This window comes from Drosophila miranda, chromosome XR (assembly GCF_003369915.1).
Source record: "Drosophila miranda strain MSH22 chromosome XR, D.miranda_PacBio2.1, whole genome shotgun sequence".
Lineage (NCBI taxonomy): Eukaryota > Metazoa > Arthropoda > Insecta > Diptera > Drosophilidae > Drosophila > Drosophila miranda.
In genome coordinates, this window is record NC_046674.1 from 48626430 (window position 1) to 48634196 (window position 7767).

Consider the following 7767-nt stretch of genomic DNA (forward strand, 5'->3'; position numbering starts at 1 on the left):
AGCGAAGGATACCGAAAATATCACCTGTTTTTAAAACCCAGCATGAGTGCGTCATCCTGTTCAAATATGTACATATGTATGTATGAATATGTACCAAAGGTTAAGTCTACATATATGTAATGCTTTGCATGGCGTTATTTTTCAAGACATGTATTTTTTTTCTTTTTATTTTAGATTTTTTTAGTTAGCTTACATGTTAAAATGTACAATAAAAACAAAATTCAAAATTCATTATTGATTTATTAGCTTTGTTGGTTCAAAACGATTTTTTCTTCAGAGAGATACATTTTTATTGTGGGGAAAAATATTTTACTTAGAAACATTTAATGTTTAATGAAATCCCTTAAAATTATCGGGGGTTGTTCCAGTCCAACCTGAGCGATAGTTGGCCAGGGCTGAGGGCGACGCGCCATCTAGCGGAAGTCCAGGGAAGCTTTTGCCCATAGCCGGTCCCGAATACACCCACCGGAATCGGGCCTGAAGGTTTCGTGGAGAGGAAAACTGGAGTTCGTGAGAGTGTCGACTGCATAGAAGACTGTCCAACGTGAACCTCTCCGAGTGAGTTCGTTCCAGTTGCGTGTGTGTGAGCCGAGAAGCGCGGGACGTGAGACGGTGGGCAAGAGGACGAACGTTGGTGCCAGGGCAATTCTAGCCCGATCGCGGGGTCCTAGCAGCGCAACGAACCTCATATATAGATTTAGGGCTGACTAGCCACGGCCAGCGATCGCCTACGACGCGTAAATTCAAACATACAAAAAAAACATAATTCACTTGCAAAACACCTTCCACATTTAATGTCATTTTGTTTCTCGTGTTGTCCTTTATTGTTTTGTTAATTTCATTAGTGATTTAACTAACTTAACGTACCCGAGATCATTGACCGCAAATGTAAAGACAACGACACATTTCTCTATAGAACTAACTGCCAACAGCTGATCGGCTGCATAGGCTTAACCCTTAGAGTATGATACGGGGAGCACACGAACTCTTCGCAAAGAAAGTAGGAGAGAAGAAGAATGAATTAGAAAGACGTAATTTGCATTCTAGATTAAGGAACTTATCATATGAAGAGCGGTTAAGAAATTACTTAGAAACCCAAATATAATATTTTCTGAGCTACGAGTGGATGGTATGCGAAGAGAGAAAGGCGAGATCCCGGTTTAAGCAAAGGCGAACTATGAGGAGGCAGGTGATTGCTTCAGTAAAGCGCTGTTGCAAGAAAGAGTTTTCGCAGAAATCTCTATAATGGGCGAGTCCGTGCGTGGCCTGATGGATTCAGGCGCTACACACAGCATGCTAGGGCGAAATGGTCAGGAATTCCTGGAGAAGCTGGGCGGGGAGGCTTATCGATATTCTTCTATAGTGAAGGTAGCGAATGGGGAAGATCGCGCAATCGTTGGCCGAGTGGAATTAATGGTGGAATACAAGGGAGATGTAAAAAGATTGTTTTTTTTTCGTATGCGCTTTCTTGGAACAGGAAATTTACTTGGGGGTAGACTTTTGGCGGGTATTCTCATTGGCTCCTGAGGTGATGGGAGAAGGTCCAGTAGGGGCATCTCACAGATTAGCGGAGGAAGTGCTGGCTGATCAAGTCGCTCATTATGTGGAAGGCCCGGAGAAGGAGATAGTGCAGGAAGAATGGGAGTTGTCAGAATAGCAAAAGGTAGCCTTGGATCAGGTGAAGGCAGAGTTTCTGACTTTCGAAGCCGTAGGCCTGGGGAGGACGTCGAGAGAGACCCACAAAATTCAGTTAGTGGAGAAGGAAGTCGCCAGCGATGCAGGAAGTGGTATGTGGGGAGGTGGAAAATATGTTGGTTTTGGGAGACATCGAGTACAGTGATAGTCCGTGGAGCAACCGTACCACGGTGGTGCGAAGGCTGGGCAAAAATCATTTCTGTCTCGATGCCCGAAAGCTTAACAAAGTAACTATCAAGGACGCTTACCCACTGCCTAGCATCGAGGGGATTTTGTCGCGTCTCGATCAGACGATATACATCTCCAGGGTCGATTTAAAATTCGCTTTTTGGCAAATCGAGCTGGACGAGCCGAGTCGAGGATATACGGCGTTCACGGTGCCGGCGTTCCGAATGATGCTCTTTGGCCTCTGCAACGCTGCACAACGCCTATGTAGACTGGTCGACAAGGTCTATGCGTATCTAGACGACTTGTTGAGTATAGCTGAGGACTTCGAAACGCACGTGAAGATTCTGCTACAGGTTGCCGAGCGTCTACGAGAAGCGAATCTAACGATAGGGCTGAGTAAATCTCACTTTTGCTATAAAAACATTAAATACCTGGGATTTATAGTGGGAGGAGGAGCGCTGAAGATGGATCCGGATCGTGTGTCGTCCATTTTACGCATCCCCGAGCCGCGATCTGTCCGAGAATTGCGTAGCTTCCTGGGAACTGCGGGCTGGTATCGGCGCTTTATGAAAAACTATGCTGAGACTATGCTCCTTGCTCCGTGTGCAAGGAGTCGAAAGCGCAGAATTATCGGATGCAGGTCGGGATGGGTCACCGAGCGCCCGTTTCAAAAACTATATATTGATTTCTTGGGCAAATATCCGCGATCAAAGAACGGGCAGGCGTGGATATTTTTAGTAGTTGACCAGTTCTCGAAGTTCACGTTCTTGAAGACCATGACCAAAGCCACAGCAAAGGAAGTTGTGAGATTCCTTGTGCATGAGGTATTTTACAAGTTTAGATCGCCGGAGATTATACACTCTGACTTACTAGAAATTTTATACCGTTGTTCCTTCCACTTTGTAGATCGAATTATTCCTTGCATGAACCGTTTAGGGTCTTATGCTCCGATTATAATTCCCTCTACCATATTATATCCACCACTAATTCTCTTCTTCTTATTAAATTACTAATCCTTACACACCTTTTTATACCCGATACTCAAAATGAGTATTGGGGTATATTAGATTTGTGGTAAAAGTGGATGTGTGTAACGTCCAAAAGGAATCGTTTCCGACCCCATAAAGTATATATATTCTTGATCAGCATCAATAGCCGAGTCGATTGAGCCATGTCTGTCTGTCCGTCTGTCCGTCCGTCCGTCTGTCCGTCCGTCCGTCCCCTTCAGCGCCTAGTGCTCAAAGACTATAAGAGCGAGAGCAACGATCTTTTGGATCCAGACTTCTGTGATATGTCACTGCTACAAAAATATTTCAAAACTTCGCCCCGCCCACTTCCGCCCCCACAAAGGGCGAAAATCTGTGGCATCCACAATTTCGACGATACGAGAAAACTAAAAACGCAGAATCGTAGAAGATGACTATATCTTCTAGAGTGCAAAATCTGAACCAGATCGTACAATTATTATAGCCAGAATCAAGAAAACAATTTCATTTTTTCTCGCCCTGTCTCTCTCTAACACACACGTAGCATAGCCGGCTTTGCTTAGAGTAAAACATTAGCGCCTAGATCTCAGAGACTATAAAAGCTAGAGCAACCAAATTTGGTATCCACACTCCTAATATATCGGACCGAGACGAGTTTGTTTCAAAATTTCGCCACACCCCCTTCCGCCCCCGCAAAGGACGAAAATCTGGGGCATCCACAAATCTCAGAGACTATTAAGGCTAGAGTAACCAAATTTGGTATCCGCACTTCTGTTAGATCTCACTATAAAACGTATATCTCAGAATTTCGCCCCACCCCCTTCCGCCCCCACAAAGAACGAAAATCTGTTGCATCCACAATATTGAGGATACGAGAAAACTAAAAACGCAGAATCATAGATAATGATCATATATATCAGATTGCTGAATCTGGATCAGATCAGATCATTTTTATAGCCAAAAGGAACAAATCAATTTGCACTGGCTACGCAGCGCCCGACGTCACGCTCAGACTGATTTTCTGTCTCTCTCGCACGCACTCCTTGTCGTGTCGTTTAATATTAGCGGCGTCTGCCGGAGGAGAGCCATACTGACTTAGTATCGGGTATAACTGTAGAGTTGCGGTCTCCGCAGCAACTCACAACGTTCCCCCTCGTTAATAATTAGCAATAAGTAATTATAGTGGTATTTTTATTTTTATTTTGAATGCATGCCTAGTTCTCTTAGAAACTTTAGTGCTAATTTTCGTCGAATATTAGTCTAACTAGCTATCTTTCCTGCATGCTCGCGTTACAGCCTTCTGCTGGTGTCACACGGGCCACTTGACGGTGCAGTAATTGCATCGCCTCTTGAAAGATGCAGTCATTGCATGTCAACGTCCACGAAAAATGGGGCTCAGTTCGTCTCAAAATCTTTTAGGGAGATGATAGAAGCATTCGGAGTCACTCATATGAGGACGCCAGAATATTATCTGCAGAGTAACGCAGCCAAAAACGTGAATCGCACAATTCTCAACGCGATTCGGGCGTATCTGGAAGACGACCAACGGGACTGGGATGCGCATCTGCCGGAGATAGAACTGGCCATTAGGAACTCGGTTCAAGAGGCGACGGGCGTAACACCATTCGTTGCAGTCTTCGGGCAGCAAATGTATTTGCATGGGTCATGCTACAAGCTGGCGAAGCGACTGCGGTTCATCGGCGAGCATGACATATCGCTGCTGGAGAGTCAGGTCAAGCGACAACTCATCCAGGAGAAGATTCGCGCGAGTCTACATCAGGCACACGTGCGTAGTAGGGTGCGGTACAACCAGCGAGCTCGGGTGTTCTACGCGAGGCTGGGACAAGAAGTATTCCGCCGAAATTTCGTCCTTAGGACGTTGGCAAATGCTTTAATACCAAGATCGCGCGCAAGTTCATCCGATACCGGGTAGTGAAGCCAGTAGGAGAGAAGGCGTACGCTCTGGAGGACCTTAACGGCCGTCCCATAGGAGTGTACCACGCCAAAGACCTGAGACTGTAGTGAGGTGTGGGTGTGGCCTACGTTGGGCGCGGCAGAAGAACGTAGGGCACGCCGGCACGGATAGAATAGGATTAGCTATATGTATTAGTATGGGTGTAAAGCGATAAATATACGTGAAAGTTATTTATCTAGATTTTGCAAAAAAGTTTTGGTGTTTGTTGTTAGTGGACATTTTTCTATTATTTATTTATCTACATATTCATCTACACGCAGTAAAGTTAAAGTCTAGTTTTAGCGAAAAATGAGATTGTCGATTAATACATATTAAAGCTTGAATATTTGGAAACATGATGTACTAATTTTAAATAGAGGGAGGACGCGTGGCGTAAGCCATGGATTAGGCCAGCCACAGCCGTTCCAGCAGAGGGTGGCCAAAATGAACATTGTGTGTGGTCACAGGTAGGGCGGGCGCGCGAAGTGGAAACACCTAAACTTCACCCATTTGACAGCCGTTTTTGTTGTTCTCTATTTGTCATTGGAATTATTGTAGGTTTGGTGTTAGTTCTGATGTCCCGAGAAGTCGTATGTCTCTAACTTTGTTTACACTACTACTACGGGAACTACTCAGCCCTGGGATCGATAGCTAGCCGGCGTTGCCCATAGGGAACCAAGCCAAGTGTAACAGGGTGTCACAGAAAACTCCAAAGATTATGTCTCGAGAGGCTTATTAAATCAACCGAGAAATCCGTAGGTGCTAAAGCATCTCCAGGGAGATAATTTTTCGGATCTCAGAAAATCACGCGCAACATGTAGATCAGAGTTTTAGTATTTTGATTTTTTTTAGTGATCTGAGAAAGATAATTTTGTTTATAAAGTTACAAAAACTGCTTTTTCATTTTGCCACTGCCCGCTTCTAATATCAGAACAATTTGTAAACAACAAAATTTAAATTTTATCCAGCTCAATAGAGTGATAACGCTGAAAAACATACTTAATTCGATACCTCCTAACTTACCGGCTAACTTACCACCTAACATACCACCTAAGAAACATAATTATGTGCAGCAACATGCAGACGAAAAACCATGCGTCGGTATGCGTGGCTGAATAAACAGAAAGGTAAAATTAAATCTCCTCAGAATCTCCTTCTCGTCGCCCACAACTCTGGCTCACTCCGCGCTTCCCAGTTGTCTCAAGCCTAATTTAAAGGCAATGAATCATCGCAATTTTGTTCAAAATATTACATGGTGCCCGAGCAAAGACATTGGGACTATTAGGAAGAAGGAATATTAGCCTAGAGGAACCAAAAAGAAGGAAGAGCAGCCTATAAGAGGTAAACAGACGGAAGATATTAAGGAGGGTATGAACATTGAGTTGCCAGCACCCAAGGAAGTGGATTCAACCGACCATCAGATAATAATGTCGAAGCAATAATAGCAAAAATACTTATTGGGTTGGCAATCAAAAGTACATGTGTGCAATACATAAGGCTGGGTTTGTGTAGCCACCGAAAATTGACTTGTTCCGTTTGGTTATAATAATGATGATCTGATCCAGATTCGGCGATATAGTATTCTTTATGTTTTAGGCGCTCATCTGCAGCGACAGGCAAAGGCGACCAGGAAACATGTGTTAGAGAGAACGAAACTGTTTTCTATATTCTGGAGAAAGAGAGAGAGAGAGAGAGAGAGAGAGAGAGAGAGAGAGATACAGAGAGAGAGAGAGAGAGAGAGAGAGAGAGAGAGAGAGACAGAGAGAGAGAGAGAGAGAGAGAGAGTCGGAAACGCTTGATGATTTTCAGAAGTCGTAAAGGAATATGCTATTCAACATTTATTGAATAATAACGAGGGGGAACGTTGTGAGTTGCTGCGGACAACGCTAGAGCAACCAAATTTGGTATCCACACTCCTGTGATATCGGACCTTGACCGTTTTGTGTCCAAATTTCGCCACGCCCCTCTCCGCCCCCGCAAAGGATGAAAATCTGGGGCATCCACAAATCTCAGAGACTATTAAGGCTAGAGTAACCAAATTTAGTATCCGCACTCCTGTTAGATCTCACTATAAAACGTATATCTCAAAATTTCGCCCCACCCCCTTCCGCCCACACAAAGAACGAAAATCTGTTGCATCCACAATATTGCAGATTCGAGAAAACTAAAAACGCAGAATCATAGATAACGACCATATCTATCAGATTGCTGAATCTGGATCAGATCAGATAATTTTTATAGCCAAAAGGAAAAAATTAATTTGCAGTGGCTACGCAGCACCCGACGTCACGCTCAGACTAATTTTCTGTCTCTCTCGCACGCACTCTTTGTCGTGTCGTTTAATATTAGCGGCGTCTGCCGTACAAGAGCCATACTGACTAAGTATCGGGTATAAGTGTAGAGTTGCGGTCTCCGCAGCAACTCACAACGTTCGTTCCAATAAGTTTTCACCATATTTCGACCATTTCGGTTTTTTGAGGTAAGAAAAAACCTCTGACGTTGGAATCGTCTTCAGAGCCCTAAAACACATAGAGATATGGTAAGTGCTCAAAGACTATAAAAGCTAGAGCAACGACATTTTGTATTGAAACTTTTGTAATATGTCACTGTTAAATGAGTGTTTTAAAATTTCGCCCCACCCCCTTCCGCACCCACAAAAGACGAATATCTGTGGAAAATGCACAATATTGAAGGTACGAGAAAACTAAAAACGCACAATCATAAAGAATGACCATATCTACCAGATTGCCGAAGTAACAAATCAAGCTGCAGTGGCTACGCAGCGCCCGACGACACGTTTTCTGTCTTTCCCGCATGCACTCTTTGTCGCTCAATGTAGCCCTTCTACCTATGTATCGGGTAAATATGTAGAGTTGCGGTCGCAGCAGCAACTCACAACGTTCCTCGTTTTTTGTGTTATCGATGGCTAAGGTGATTTGGTTTGGGCTCAGCTAGATCGCTTGG